Below are 17410 nucleotides of genomic sequence, written 5' to 3' on the forward strand. Positions count from 1 at the left end.
TTGCTGGGGCTGCAAGTGCTTCTGATGCAAGCTCCTGCTATCTTTCTTTTGTGTTTCCTCTCACCTGCACTCGTCTAATCTTTTCATTTCTTATTTATCGACCAGGAAAATTATTCTCGCTCGAAAATCCTTTTGTCTTTCCTCGTGGATTGGGTCTACTCTGACGTATCAAGAGCTTTTCAAATTTGCAGATTAAGTAAAAATTAAATGACACTTCCAAATTTGAGAGTTTTCATGCGTCTTCTTTCCTAACAAAAGTTTTATCGATAAAAATATGGCAAGAAATTATAACCTTAATTAAAAATTAACAATTCCTGTTAAAATGACATTTTTCCCCGTTCATAATAAGCTGATCGGCTTTACTCTAGGATCAGTGCACTGACTTTGATGTACATTTTTGTAGTCTTAGAAAGGAAATTATTAATGTTCTCCATCGATGCATTGATTTTTTTTTTTAATGACCATATGTTTGTTCTCGTGCCCGTTTACTTTTTTATGCGTGATTTATATGTCTCTTTCAGAGATTTAACATTTTTTTTCTTGTTTCGAACTAATATGTTTTCTCTAAATCTATAATAATTTTTGTCAGCAGAAGTGGGTTTTTTATGTTTTTTTTTCATTTGGCGGAATTTAGCTCCCTATGCGTAAAAAATAAGCGCGTTTGTAAGGAAAGAGATTTATTATCAGTAGCTTTTTTTTGCAACCACATCTCTTTTGTAAATAGTCCATGCTTCTATTTATGAAAATATTTGTTATCTATCAATGAGACACATTATATGGTGAGTTCTAAATTACAAATATCTACTTGAGTTTCCTACCTGTATGTCTTCTTGAACCTAGGATTGGGTTTCTTCATCCCGCCAGTTCTTCAATTCATAATTATAAATACATCTGAAGTGGTGGCGGAGGTTAACCATTTTATAGGTTCGTGCAAATCAAGCGTCATATATGGATTACGGGTATACTAGGGCTGTTCAAAAAGTATCGGGCCTTCTGTCCACCCGCGTAAACGAATGAAGCGCTGGCGGCCAAGGAGGGAACTGTCATGTTTCATGTCATGACAAAGCTTCAGTCGTCGGCAGTTAGCCTAGTAGAGTAGACCTCTCTGTTGTGCTCGGCAGTTTTTATCAAGTTATTAAATAAGAGAAAAACTTGAGCAGCGTTACTGCCTTAAATTTTGACAAAAGCTTGGGGATTCGCAAGTGGAAACAATTCGAAAGATTCAACAGGCTTTTTGGGAGTCTGCCAGGAGCAGTACTTGAATATAAGAGTGGTACAATAAATTCAGAAATGGTCAAGCTCAGTGGAAAGTGACGCGTACAGGTAGATCAAGTTAAGGTCATGCTGACAGTCTTCTTTGATTCCAGTGGAGTGATGCATCATGAGTACGCACTACATGGCCAAACCATAACAAAAGAATACTTTCTTGAGGTCCTTTGTCGCCTATATGACGCTGTGTGGCGTAAACGACCGAATCTGTGGGCAAAAAAACTTGGCTGCTCCATCACGACAATGCACCGTCCCACTCTGCACATCCAATACATAGTTTTCTTGTAAAAAAACAACACTCCTCTGGTTCGCCAAGATCCGTCCTCTCGGAGCGACATGGCTCCCTGAGACTTATGGTTATTTCCTAAGTTGGAAATGTCCGTGAAAGGAACTCGATTTCAAAAACGAGAAGACATTAAACAGAATATGACGGCCAAGCTAAATAGCATAACAAAAGATGCCTTCCAGAAATGTTTTGAACAGTGACAGAAGCGTTGGGAGAAGGGTGTGCATCACCAAGGAGACTACTTTGAAGGGGATGAAGGATCTGGTACTTTCCCGGCGAATTTTGTCGATGAAGTCTTCACGGAAAATCAGCCGGGTCAAGATTGACATTGCTGCAAACGTTTCAGCACGTTGAAGACGATGGCAGAGAATGTCATTGAAACGTTGGCAGCTAGAGAAGACTTCATCTACTTTGAAGGGGATTAAAATTTTGTAGCTCTAGTTCAATAAAAACACTTTTAATCAACCAAAGTCCGATACTTTTTCATCAGCCCTCGTGAAGACGTATGTACAACATAGTTAAAGATAAAAAGTACAAGTATTTCATAATTTAGTGGAAAAATGTCTTCCTTGAACTTTTCATTATTCACATTCAGTCTATAGTATTATAAAGGCGATTTTATATTTATGTAAATTAGCACCCTAGTAAAGTCTAAAGGACGTACAACTAACCGCTTAGCATACAATCCCGAGTATTCTATTACTTTTTCGCTCCTAGGAAGTTATCATCCACAAACTTTTGTTCCTGTATCCGAACCAGCCGCCTTTTCACATTCCTGCTTATAATCTTCACTGAGTTTTGTTTACGCCATTGCATATAACATCATTAAAAATTTGAAATTCTTTCCGTATGTCATTCTTATGCATATCTTTCTTGTCCATTTCCTTTTTTTTATCAAACTAAAGTATGGCTCGAGGCGTCGACAATGTTTTTAGTGAGCCTTCGACAGGTGTAGTAAATGTAACAGCATTTTGCCTAAGTGCTGGATGATTTTAAATTTTAATTTTAAAATTAAATTTAAAAAGTGGATCACTTTAAAAAAATTTATTTGAAGATACTTTTTTCGCTACCAGTCAAAGAAAAACTAGCTTCAACAAAAATAATGCAATATATACTCAACGTTCTCAAGTCAAAAAATATTACGTAAGATCCTAACTCTTGCTTTAGATAATGTTTTATCCGCGAATAACTAGAAGAGTATTTTTTTTCTCTTATCACCCCAAATGATTCACTTCACCGATCTTTGAGCCCTATTCCACTTTTTTGTTGCGCCTTTCCATTTTTCTCTGGTAAGACTATCAGCTCATCTCTCCACCCACACGCCGTCTGCTCAATCATCCAGCGCTTGGAACAAGAAAACTTCTTCCATCCGCCAATTCTTTTGTTCAAGAGGATTACCATTCCGCTGGAAGAGGAGTATTTCGTGTTAAGAAATATTTCGGTGAATGAGTGAAGGTATATGAATGGATTATGGAGGTGACGGGTTAATATATATTAGGCGAAATAAATTCTTGTACGGATTGTCAAGGAGGTGAAGAAGGAGGAAGAAGGTCAGTGAAGTTGATGGTGTAGAGAGCTAAGTTAAAAAGAAGAGGAGAAGTTTTTATCAAGAGTATGGGCGTGGAGAGATGAAAAGGATTCGGAATTTAAAAATAGCCGTGTTCATAATAAGTGGTGTAGAGGCTTTTGGGAATGCAAGACCTTGGCAAGAAATCTACTTCCAATTATTCGTTAATACTCCGTTTTTCGCGTGGCATCTACCAGACGCCAAGCCATTTCCTTTACTTTACCCATACCGTATTTTCAAAGTTAGGAAACTGTCCTTCCTTGTATCTCATCATTTTATGCTTCTGAATTAGTCACCAATATGATTTTATGTTTAGTCGCATTTCTGGAATTAATGCGAATATTTTGTTGCTTTTGGCGTCTTGTAGACGACTGGCGACAACTTGAGGTACAATACGTGATATGCAAATTCCTTCGCGATATTCTTGGCAAATTTTTCAAATGCCTTTAATTATATAAACAAACATTATTAACAGCTACTTACAGCATTACATTTGGAGTGCGAGAGTTTTTGCTGCGTATTTATGATTGTAATCAATATAACACATAAATGAAACTACTATTTCTGTAAAAAAACAACGTGAATTAAGTATTTTATTAATATGAATATTTCCATCATTATTATGCATGTATTTGATACCCTTGCATGAAATTAAATAATATGTGAATGATATTTTGCTGTTAAAACATTTATTTCTTCTGGCATGTATTTTATTTAACCGTCTAATACTTAATGGTGTCTGCGAGACGCCGCGAGACATAATGCGTATATTCGCTCATCATTTTAATCACTATAAATAGCTAGCTAAGAAATGGTTATAGCCTTTTTTTAGAGGCAATCTCCTAGGAAAAAAATCGTCTAGCACATAAGAAAAACCAATAACCTTTTAACTACCAATGTGCTAGCTACGGTAGCTGTTCTATGGGTGTTCTAGAACTGAGGTTGATATAAAAATGCTTTACCGTTGATCGAGAGAGAATAGAATGAGAAATAAAATACTTTCCTTTGCATTGAGGAATTACAGGGATAGATCCAATGGGATAGATCCATCAGACCTATCTTTTCTTGTAAATTCATAGCAATTATGTGCAAAATACTTAAAGTGCAAATATCTACGTCTAAAGGGGAAAAATTGTTCAAATTCCAAGTGTAAACGGACTCTGAAGATTTACTTGGCGGAGCCTGAAGATTAATTAGGCCTTATAAGAAATGCGCTCTAGGCGGTAGCAATTGCAACGGGAAAAGTGGGCTTCTGTAATGATCGACGATTAATGAGTAGCAAGAAAAAAAATAATGCAAGATGGCAGTCATGTGCGAGGGGAGGGAATTGGATTCTGGAAAATTCATTAAGATCTACGACGGCGGGCGTCCCATTTCACGTGCATGCGAAAAATATCTCTCCTTCAGTGCAGCGTTCATTTATCATATTCCTTGAAATCTTACATGGGAAAGATTAATTATTCATGATGAAAAGAGCAATAAAAATGCTTCACCTGAAGAGAGAATGGCTTATTTTCATGAAAAACATGGAGAACAAGACTCACATGCTGAAAATTATAGAATAGGTATATTTTTGCTAACTAGTAATTAATATGTAAGTCACTATGTACCGTTTTCGCATTTGTAGCATGTGGTATGTCTTTTTATTTTATGGTCAACGCTGTTAAATTTGAAGATTATGAGATACAATTATTTTGTTGGCGAAATATAACACCCGAATGATAAAGTTAAGTATGTTTTCGCGATGATATATTTCTGTTACAAATAGTGATCAAGTATATAACTTGATTCGGCATGATGTTACGAAGCATTGTTATTGCATATTCCCTGAATGTTACACGTTTCCGTGATCATACGAAAATATAAAAAAATCCAATCCTGCGGTGACTTAAAATTTTTCAGACTTTTTACAGAGTGGATGCGAGATGTAGTCCGTATATTATGTTTATTTAAAATACTTTTCCGTACCTAATAATAATTGATTTAATTCACCTTCCAAACCGCTCTCCGTTCCTTCTCAAACGATCTAAAACTTATCTAACAACCCTCTACGTAATTCCTGTTAACAAATGCCTAAGAACCATAAAGAACCATTCAATAAATGCTACTCACAATTTCCTTATAGCACTTCCTTTCTATTTATAAACGGCAGGTGTCTTCTGCCACATTCGTTTTAGGCGGGTTGCGGGATATTATGTGGCTGTAAATGTAAATGAAGAACAAAATACGCCTCCAGTTTAAATAATTAATTTTGACAAATCTTTAGATAGCATAAGGAAGAATAACAAATAATTTTGGAATAAAAAAATCACAAATAAATTTTAAAAGGGCCAGAATATTTTTAAGACTCGATGATGTAAAAAGATAATAAATTGGACTAGCAATTTTCCTTTTCGATTAATTCTTTTGCCAATTTTTAACAGACTAACGTTTCATCCCCTATCCTGGGGACTTCCTCAGGGCTAATGATCACATCATTTTAGAGTTTTATTCCTGTTTATGACCTTTCGATAATTCTGATTTGGGATTCCTGTATACCTCACTTGAATAACTTTCTTTCGCGGTTTGCCTTCTCCTCTAAGTTCGCTCATGTTCATATTACCCTTTCACTTCCTCATCTATTTTCTCCATGCTATAAAGAACACAGTCTTATTTACAATGGGGGAGCCTCTTACAGCCTCTCCACTCCAAAATCTCGCCCGGCAAATGACGCATGCCGCATTTTTATGGAGCTCGCTGCAAAAATGACCCAAAAAGACTCGCCTGTGGAAAGTTTCGGTTTCGTTTTTTTACCTAGAGCGGAAACGAACACCATGCGTTCGTAAGTTAATTTGGGGGAGACGTTTTTTTTGTGTTGGGGTTCGGGAGTTGGGGATGAGTGCACAGTTATGTGGGAAAAAACAAGATGGACTTTTGAATAATCGTCTTTGAGAAAGTTGGTGCGAGACGAGTATAATTTTGTCAAAATATATCTTTCTTTTTTTACATACTTACCGTAAAAGAATTGTGCGGTTTCAATAATTTATAGGAAGATGCCAGATCTTGAACATTGCCATTTTTTCTTCCGGGGGTAGATAAAAAGCGTTGTTTACAGGCAAAACATTCGCCACCTAAATCGCTTACTGAGCAGGATTTGTGAATAAATTACCATTATCGAAGTTATGTTAACTAATATTTGGACTTAAGTTGAGTATCATTTAGAAAGTTATCGTGTGACCAAGGACGCCTATATTTAAATTTATTATGTACAGAACTGTTTGACAACAAAACTTCGACAAAGAAAATAGTATAAAGTGTAAGTAACTCAGTTTTCATATAAACCGTGTTCAAAACCGCAATTTACTTACATAATAACACTGTATTTCATCGAAGACGACCACAAAGAATGACTGTCCTTGCTGAAATGTATGGAAACTATTATATAAAATCGACATTCCCACTCTACCTCTAATGTAAGTATTTGTCTAAGCACACGAAAAAATTTTAATTACTGTTAGAACATACGCATCATTTTGGCAAAACTGGCAAGATGTTCCTAATACTATGGTAAACATGATGAAAATATTAAAAAGAAATGTTACTGTGATACATTTGAGTTATTACGTAAAGAATGCTATAATTTTGGTCAATTTCCTTTGGCTGCTTACAAATCGCGCATTTCTAGGATAATTTCAAATTGTAAAGTCCGCAGCGTTACGAGACCGTATAAACACCTGAAAGCTATCATCGCAAAATTTACAAGCGTTAACATCGAATCCAAAGAGATTAGGCTTTCCAAGCATTCACAGTACCTAATCAAGGGATATGATGGCCTGAGATGTTTGAGTGTTTTGCAGTGACGTCACTCTCCCTCTGCCGGTATTCGTACCTGAATGTCACTGAACGTCACAAGTTCAAATATTCCTTGAAATCGAGAGTGCTATCAATTTTCTCTGGCTTGAAACGAACCGAGGAAGTCTACCATTGACTTTATGCGTGTTCCTGAAGCCTACGTGTTCTCTCCAGTGATGTGAATAGGGAATCATGACGTGCAGTATCACTCCCATTGTTGTCCGCACCGTGAAGGCATTGGAACGCATCCGAAGGGGTCACGGCGGCTGGCTTCTGTACAATGCATCTCTCCACTTCCGTGGCTGTGCCGTCCATGGTTCAATGAATACTACATGTGCATGCTTGTGCCCTTCGCTCTCGGTCTAGGGTGCCTAAGGGTACGAGTAGTAAACATGGAAAGAGGTTTTATTCCAAATGGGAATGGGCGCTTTCGGTGCACCTAAATCTGGATCACGCCTCGAGGTTTGCTAAACAAAATTGTTGCGCGTTTTAAATGCAAACGAATAAATTAATTTTTTTACATATCTTTCGTAGTTATTTTTACATTAGAGTAATTAATTAATTATTTAATGATCTATTGCCCATTTTCAAGCTATTCCTCGGTCGGTTTTCATAAGTTTTATATATACGTTTTTCCTCCCTCTATATTACTGGCGAGTCAATCGAAAACCAGTGATTGCTACCTTTTGTAATCTGAATATGAAGCTTGGATTTTCTCGGGTATTTTTATTTGTACTTCGCTCTATGACAGCTTCGATTGTAAAATGTCTATAATGTCTGGTTATTGTTAATATATTTTTAGATACAATTTCTGTTCAGCTACTTTCAAATCATCCTTCTGGCTATCGACGTTCGAAGATTTTGAGAAAAATATTATTTCTTTCTGTCCGTTCATCCTAAGAGTAAATACAAATTCTCTTCACATTAAGCTCATGAAACAAACAATTTCATGGCTTATTGTTAATTTAAAGGTACTTATAGTAATCACATTCTCATGACCGTTTAGAAAGACTATTTTAATCTCAAATACTCTGAATGGCTTTTCACTTATTGTTTTGGAGGTAAAAGATAAATCAAAAATTATTTCGATTGTCTAAGGATAAGATTTGCTCGATCAATGATAAATGCACTTATTCTAATTCAATTGAAATGTAATTCAAAGCCAAGTTTTCCTGATTTTCCATTCAGGTCCATTCCATTATCCATTCCATCATTTCAGTTCATGGGCTGCATTTTATATGAAATTTTAGAAAATATTCCAAGAATACTGCTATAAAAAGAATCGTGTGGCTTTCATGATATCGTAGAAATACTAACGTAGCCGATTCACTGATATTGTTTGGAATGGTGGAAATTGAAATTTCTGGTATATTTTCTTTTTAATTTTATACTTGTGATCAATTGTCGATGAACTACTTTTATTAATGAAATAGCCTCATTTTTAAATACCATTGTTTTCAGACTACCTACCTTTTTCCATTACTCAAACATCATTTACCTTACACAATCACATTGATAAAATACAACTGTTCTTGATATAAAGTGAGGCAAAAAACAATCTCACAAAATTGACTTTGAGAGAATATTTCTTGAGCAGTGAAATTTAAAGGAGCTGAAAAATTGTTAATAAATCAATTCTGCAAAAGCATTGACTCAAATGATGTTAAAAAAGCATGATGATGGAAAAATAGCATGGTTGATATTAATACAAAAATGTTTCCGATTACTTTTGAATAGTCTATGCTAATCTGTATTGTTAGCTTAGCGCCAAATTTGGCATAAGAATTCACGCATTAAGTAAACTTGATTAAGGTGATAAATTTAAGAATATTCAGTGACAAGGCAAATATAAATATCGCAGCATTGCTAGAACAACCATTATAAAGAAGATTTGGCCTTGATTTTTTTAAAGATAGATTTATTTTTTTATTTAGCACTATTCATTTTTCCTACCTTGTGTGTCTACGGAATTTTAAAATGTAAAAAGTATTAAATGAATGAGTTATTTCGGGTAGCTATAACTAGAACTTTTTTATTGGGCTGAACTTACCGGGCTTTATATTAATGCGAACTTTGATTATGATTCGAATTATGCAAATTGATTATTGGTATAATGTATCCAATTGAAAAATAAGCTTCTGGAGCTATCAGTGTTGAATAACAAATCTTTTCAAGCGGTAATTAAGACTCGTATTTTATAAACTCCGATTTCAACTCCGTGTATCCTGAACGTCTCATCCTGAGTTATAACGTTGCCTTACAGTAATTTTAATGTATCAGCTGAGTCCACTCAATGTTATTTATCTTTTTTAAACAACTCCTACCCACCCTCATCCTTATTCATTGCATACGACCCTCCCCGCTCACTTACATGAAAATTAGAACCAAATTCGAAAAGCTCCCTCTATGGATTTGATGAGGAAAGGATACTTAGAGACTCGACGGAAATATGATTATCAGAATGAAAACGCTCAAATTTATTTTGGAAGCGGTGTCATGGGATGGGTACGAGTGACCTCAAATGGAGGAATGTGTAGCAGGAGGAATAGTTTCCTCTGAGTGGTGTTACGATTCTTTTTTCTTACTCTTTTTATTTTTTTCTATGAAAACTGAGGAGTGTTGTTGGATGAGATATATGGGTGGTATGGGTGGTTTTGGAGGAATAGGACACGCTGAAAAATCGGTGAAGACGTCTTCGCGGTGGTGGCCAAGAGGTAGCGATAAAAGATGACCACTGGGCGACGGACGAAGAGCTCAGGGAGTGCGTAAGCGAGCTGGTCTTTATCGGGGTCTGGAGGATAATGGTGGGGATTAGGACGATGTTGGGTGGCGAAAGGCATGAAATATAGCAGCTCATAGGGTAAGATATAAGAGTCCATAGCTTTACTTGCCTGCCTAATGGAAGAAGGGGATTAGGATGCAAGTCATGATGGATGATAGTTTTGACAGATAACTTGTATTCCACTCAGGATGTAGATTCTACATCTTCATCTGGATAAAATCCCCGAGATCCAAAATTTTCAAATTTTTATCGTAATTCAATTTACCTTTTTATTTTCCGAATACATGACACGACTTACACAAACATACATGTATGGAAAGTTAAAATTGGTAACGGTTGATAATCAGTATTATACCAGTCAAGGCTTTTGTAGTTCTAGCCTCGTGAAGAGAGTAGAATGTTTGTGTCGAAATGGCGATACTAGGTAAGAGTAAGGAGTTTGCATGTATAGCCCAATGGAATCGCATCTTTTTAGATGTTATCCTTGTAAAATTAAACTGTCACAGGAACTATTTCCATAATTACACACATAACAATCACTAGCGATCTTTTTAGTAATTCTGAATATGTGTATTTTCCAGAGCCAGTGGCGATACAATTACGCATATATTTAAATATTTAACATAGGTTACTAGTGAATGCCTCTTGTCATAATGTAATTTATCCGGGTATAATGTAGGCCTTCCTGCGTAGCCGTTACAATGAATTGCCTCCACTGCCAGTGCAGGTTAGAATTACGATCATTGTTGAGACTTGAGATAGTACGTAGACCTATATGATGAGGGGGGTGCTCACATCAAGCATTCTCCTCTCCACACAGCGCATCAATGTAATAAATAGGGACACAGGGAATGTAAAATATTAACGGCTACTGGTATGTCTATCTGTGGAAAGCTTTATTTTAGTGTTAGCCTCATGATGAGAATGTTATGATTGTTCTTAATGGCAGAAGTATTCCACTAAGGACAAAATCAATGGAATTGAATTTTACCTTGAATATAAGATGATCCATCGTAGTTGCATGGAATTTCAACTATTACAATTTGTACTGTAACTCATCATTATAGGGATGACGTAGTTTAACTTATGAATTTATTAAAAAAAATAAACTTCTGCAGTTATCATGGCTGAATTTTATCTTTTTAGGCAGTAATTATGACTCTGTATAAACTCCATATATCAGTAACCTCTCGTCCTGATTTGAAAGATTGCCTTAAAGTAATTTAGATCCATCAGCTGACTGCACTGTATGCTGTCAATCTTATTGAGCAACTCCGATTGGTGCCTGTGAACGAAGGGTGTAAACGATCACTGAACGGAACGCACCCCGTATCATTACATCTTCTTGCATATAAGTTTGAATCATTCACTTCCCCTGCGCGAGCGAAATTTAGGACTATGAGAAGTGTTTGAGATGGTGGACCGATATAATGAGGGGGGCGTATTGGGTGGAGGAAAAAGGGGCGAGAGATGACGTCGAGGTGAGAAAAGAGCAAAGGTTCCCGCACAAACTCCCACCTCGTTATCATTTTTCTTCCTTCTCCTCCTGCGCGCTTGCGAGCCTTCCTCCCGTTGGACCACTTAGGGGGTGGATCACACAACCTCCTCCACTTCCTCCACCCTTACTCCTCCCAACCTCAGATATCTCTTCTCTACCACACATCACAGTCATACTTTGAGGGAAGAACTCAATTTCCGCTACATCGTAGGATCCTCGGTTTCGTTTGTCGAGGGAAAGGAAAAGGATAGAGTTATGCGATTGTGAGTTGGGATGGTGTTACGGTGAGAATATTTTATCTAAAACTTGTGCAGAAGTATCCATGGATTTTTATTTTTTAGTTGCTGAATTAGACGAATATAAGATTACATGGATGAACAGAAATCACCAATTTTGACTTGGATTTACCAATTGGATTCCATGCGGATTTAAACGATACTTTTGTATTTACTATGAAGCTTCGAATGCAACCTCTAGTCCATAATTGAACCATTTATTTTTTGTTGAGATGATGCTTATAAAATTAATGCCACCAGTTGGGAATACATAGCTATTTCAATTATTCAGTTATTGTACAATTTTTCCTCAATGGAATAGCCAACCTTCCTAGTTAAATGTATTAGAATCCAAAGTTTTGCTTAAGTACCAACGTTTTTGTAACGGCTCACCAGTCCCTGAAGGAGTCTGTGATCTGCATGTGTTAACGAAGATTTCACGCCGTTTCAGTTTAGCACACCTCGCTACAGACAGTTGAACCGTATACCTACTCGGAATCACTTTCTCCATAAGAGGTAGGTCGGCAGAGACTTTTGTTAACCGGAGACTTAGATAAATGCCCTTCATTTGAGGGTATATGGAAGTTAAAACAGGTTTCTGTTCATAGAGTTTCCTAGCTGCGTAGGTCAAAATATATGGGTGAAGTGATGATGGTTTTTTTTTAAATTATACTTGGTATTATACGCAAAAATGAAAAGGAGACTTCGTTGATTTCCACTAATTTATTTTGCCCGTACGACATGTTTCGAACCATAGAGGTCATTATCAAGTCTTGATATTATCTCCTTTTCATTTTCGAGTATTAACTTCCATTTAGTTGAGCCTAATACAATTGAACGAGCTTGATATTATAGTTTATCTGATAGCCTATTAGTATTGGCAGTTAAAATCGAGGCTAATTACTATTTTTTCATACATTTTAATTTGCTGTAATATATTGATCAAAAATTGATCAAAAATACTCCCATCACGATTCGACTTCAATTATGTGTTATATCAAAATTTAATTAAATGAAATATTTTTGTGTCAACTTCCCTTTAAAATCGTGATCTTTACTCAAACCCTTCTTAATGCCTTTTGTCAGGCATGGATCCACATTGGCCATCAGATGAACTTAACGATCCATAAGCCCGTGATTACCCGTTTGCCGTGGTTCAGCGTCTCCAGTAACAACCAGAAGACGTGGCTGCTCCACGTGACTGCAGTGCAGCAGGAGAACAGGGGGTACTACATGTGCCATGTCAAAACCGATAACATAATCAGCCAGGTGGGATACCTACAGGTCGTCGGTAAGTGAATAGTAAACTGAAGCATAGAATTTTGCTCCATTTCTACAAATTTGATACGTGCCTGGTATTTATTGAGTTCGGTATGAATAAGTGTTTATCACTCGCGACTTGGGTATTGCACTATGGGTATATGCTGAAATTGTTGGGCATATGCTAATCATGATATATGAGCCATTTAAGGCATAGGTTTTTCGGTGTAGGTAATGTTGTAATGGATATTTCTCTGGCTTTCTCTAAGTTCTATTGATGTCTTTTCTTAATCGTTTCATAATTCCTTTAATGTCCTCTATTTATTAAATTATTAAACATAGAAAAGTATCAGAATACGCCTAACGTTTACCTGTATATTATTAATAGGTGAAAGACCCGAAAAGATTTAATTTTTTCATTGTATTTTGTCTCTGTTTCTGTTCTGTCCAATCTCTGTTTCAGCTTATAATTTTGGCTCAATTGGTAGCACGAAATCTGAAGGACTTCATCTTAAGCTCAGATTGTTTGTAGGCTCTCAACAAATTAGAGAAAAATATCCTTCAATTACATCCCATACTCCGAAAATCCCCTTGATTAAAATCCGCATCCTATTGCGTTCCTCTTCATATGACCTTTTTAACCCTCTCAGGGAATAGATTTGGGAAAATAGTATCCAATGTTGAGTTCGAAAATAGCATTTTTCCGCGGTGAATTTGTTTTTTCATGTACCTTTTTTTAATGTTCTTTTCGCCAAAAAATGCACTTTCATAGAAATGCACTTCCTCATTGCTCTAAGTAATGCATTCAGTATTGTTGCACTACTTTATGTCAAGAATAATTGCTTCGTGACTGTATTTTAAATGAAATATTTCAATCGTGTATGGAATCTATTTTACGAAAATAATAAAGACCATGTTAAACACTTTCATTTTTGTACGATGTATCCGTGAAGAAAAAAGTGTCACATGGGGAGGGAAATGTTTCATAGGCTTTGGATGAATATAGGCCCATTGACTGACGAATGGTGGGTAAGGGCCGGGGTGTGGATATAATGGTGGATGGCAGGGGGTGAGATTGATTCTCCGATAGTCCCCATCCAAAGTGTAGGTGGTGGTGCTGAGAAGGAGTCATGGAAAAGCACCCAGTCGAGGCCTTGGCCTCCAAAACCCTCTTTCGCCCTCCCTCTGCTCTTTCTCGGATAATTTGACTCGCTCAAGAGAGGTGTTTAACGGTACTCCTTCCACCAATCCACCCTACGCTCATCACCTCGTCCCTCGTCCCTGTGGTTTCGCGTCAAATGGTCCGCTAAGTCCTTGCGGCCGGAAGGAAGCTGAACGGGAAGGAGCTCCACTATGGAGACTCCCTTGGATCATTGTGTGCATCTAAGTAGCCTGCATCGACCCCCTATGTTGAGTAGAACAATTAGCGGATGGGAATTACTATGAGGAAAGGTAAAATGTATTACTGGACCAGCTGTTCTCAGACAATAAATTCTTTTAATCTGGGAATATGCTAAATTCATGGTGCAGGAAAAGCCTCGTTTCATAGTGCGCCTTCTTCCATTGCGGGCCCGAAATTATGGAAAATTATGGAGTGCATATTTGTTTAAATCAGTTATTGTTACTAGTTTTGAACCATAATAATTTTTCTCTTACAGCCCACATCGTAATATGTCAAGAACATTCTATCCTCTATATTCAGCAATTATCTGCCAGTGACTTTACTAAAAATAATGCGAAAAATCAGAACTATAGTCTAAAAAAAGGTATTCGAATTTATTTTTCTGAGTTATAAAGTCAATAACCGCAACATTAGATGCAGGAGTGATTTGAAACATCGAGAAACAATGGGAAATGTTTTATAGGAAAAGAGTGCATAACTGTTTCATATCATCATTTTCCATAACTGTTGAAAACTTCCACGCCAATAGAAAGGATCTTACTATCTTTATTTTTTATTTGTTTCGAGAGATCTGGTTTGTCAAAAAATCTAGATTAAAGAGGTTGGTGATATCCATCCTCAGGAGCTAAGAGCAAAAAAACAAAGGTTGAGATAATTTAAAAAAACGGAAGTTCGTAGAGGATGAAGTCGCAATATTGTATATGAGGGGCTTGCCAGAGGTAAAGCAGACGCAGAGGATTTTCTGTATGGAAATAATGCAAGATGGATACAGGGCTAGTGGTAAGTGTGTAGGAATGAATGGGAACAGGAGGCTATGGAAAGAAGTGTGGGAGAAAGTAAGGGAAATTCAAGGGGAGGAAGAGTGTGGTAAACTTGAAGGATTTCAAATATCGCACATCTGATTATAGAAAGTTTCATTTTGATTGAAATCGCAAATGCCTTTCCTATTAAGCTACGTACATTTTAAATTTTCCTGCTATATTTGAAAAAATTAGTGTTTATAATTCGATCAAAAATATTTTAAATTATATATTATGGAATAAGATAGACAATGTTTCCATATTATCTTTTTCACAAAAATTGTACAAAATATTGTATTAAGAGCTCTCATTTATCGCATTGACACGGTGGTTCTTCTAGAAGATGGATTGAGATCTACTGATAACTGTGGATGGAGTTGGATGAAAGGGAAGGGAAAAGAGATAGTAAGGAAGAGAAAACGGGTGGAGGGGAAGTAGATGGAGATAAGGAGGGGGGAGAGGGAAGAAGGGGAAGACTTAAAGCCTTTAAGTGAAAGGGACATTGAGCGCGTTTTTTATGTTTCCATTCGCTTTCGGGCTTCTCTTTTTTTGGACACTGGCGATCGTTTCCTTTATGTCTCCCTTCGGTGTGGGCATCTTAACGGCGCAATCAAAGGAACAAATGGACAGGGGGTGGAGTGAGACGAGTGGTCACAGAATGACCCAAGAGAGGACCTCTTTCGCAAATGTTCATGTGGTCTAAAATGATGGGATGCGAGTCGTCTGCGACAATTCAATGGGTTCAACGGAGGATAGTGAACTGAAATGGGGGTAACTGATTTCCTCACTAAGAAAAAGATTAGGAGAAGTGGAGGATCAGGTGATAATGGGGGATGTTAACCCCGTATGGGGAAAATAATTCCGACTTGATCGATTTCTCCAGTGGTGTGGACGACTGGTTGATCCTAAGTGGTGAGCTATTTCCAGAAAACCTTTTTCCAGGCAAATTAGTCAATTTTTCAATATGGGTTATTCCAACTATTACCTAATTTAAGAATACGAAGTCACCGCGAAAAATCCACTAAGAATATAAATCATTCCTGGTCAAGACGAATGATTTTTCTCTGTGGATTTTTCGCTCAACCATTACCAATGAAAATATATAACAACTACGAATGGGTACTGAAAATTTCCCAAATTACTGGTTAAAGAGTTATCGGAACGCGATTCTTGCGTCCATCTTTAACAGGCTAAGACTTTAACCATGAGAGTGTTTCAGAAATATGATAATGAGACAATTTATCAATTTCCTTTCATAGTAGAAAGTAGTTAACTTTTTATGAGTTAAATATTAGCTCCGTAATTGCTGTCAGGAGACGGGAAAGTAAATTTTACGTTCTTAAATATCATCAAGAAATTGTTTTTCTTCAGAACTTAAACTTTAACTCAGATACGTGTGTATATATACACAGGGGTGCCGACTTACAAAAAATATTGGGGGGGCCCAAACCGGAGACCTTGCCCCGGTAAATTTTATAAGTAGTGAATTTTAAGTTTTTAAAGCATTTTAGAAGAGTCATATGATCAAAATTAGAACCCTGATCACTCGAATCTCGATATCGGAAAATGGCAACAGCGCTTTGGAATGGGCAAAGTAGCGGGCTGTTTGAATGAGTTACGAGCTTGATTTTGCCATCTGGTACCGCTCATTTGCACGCCAAGGCTTCAGTTAATTAACCTTCAGTTCCACATAGTCTCCGATTAGATAACCTGCGTCGAGATAAAGGGTCAATTATTCCCTAAGACGGATATTGAAGGGTTAAAGCAGTCGAACTGCTTCAAAACGTCATAAAACACCCGAAAGGTGGATAGGTTGTGTGAGTTTTAGACGGTGATTGCGAGTCCCTTTACGTATTTTCTCCAGAGAAATGAAATTAAATTGCGGCAAAGTTCTTTGTATATAAGGAATCTTAACTGCTGACAAAAATACACCCCATTAATGATCATTCATTCAAAGAGGCGCTGCCAGGTACGGTAAAATTCTTTACTTCTTGTTAATCTTGTTAGTGTTAATACCTCATCGATAAACTCGAATGGAAATCTCTATAAGACCGCAGACTGAAAAATAAACTTAGCCTAATTGATAAATTCAAGAGACATGTATTTTCTGGCGAAGGTAGACATATCTTACCAACGCCAGCATACCACGTAGATCGAATCATAAAAAAAATATATGAGAGATAGACTGTGGAACAGATAGATTCAGAATTTTTTCCACAAATTATAAGAGACTGTACAGACAGCATTAGAACTCACAAATAGATTACATGAGTTATATTGTAGCTTATAACTTACTTAAACATTAATGCATGTTTCTAAATTTTCACGACGGCTCATAATGCTTGAAAAATGCTTGACAAATTTATATTGATAAAAGAAGACTATAATGAACAATGTAAAACAATTGACCCAGTATAATTTGATTTTATTACCTTTTCTG

General features: G+C 36.7%; 1 long non-coding RNA gene across 2 annotated transcripts in view; it reads left to right on the plus strand.

Annotated features, from left to right (window-relative positions):
* The window catches only part of LOC124165663, a 188607-nt gene that overhangs the window by 118610 nt on the left and 52587 nt on the right, over positions 1 to 17410 (plus strand). Inside the window, exon 3 of one of the 2 annotated variants that reach the window (XR_006866280.1) lies at positions 12595 to 12799. The exons of the other annotated variant lie outside the window; for it this stretch is intronic. This is a non-coding gene — a long non-coding RNA (uncharacterized LOC124165663). The remainder of the gene's footprint in view (positions 1 to 12594; positions 12800 to 17410) is intronic. 2 annotated transcript variants of the gene reach the window in all.

The sequence above is a fragment of the Ischnura elegans genome, chromosome 9 (assembly GCF_921293095.1).
Source record: "Ischnura elegans chromosome 9, ioIscEleg1.1, whole genome shotgun sequence".
NCBI classification, from domain to species: Eukaryota; Metazoa; Arthropoda; class Insecta; order Odonata; family Coenagrionidae; genus Ischnura; species Ischnura elegans.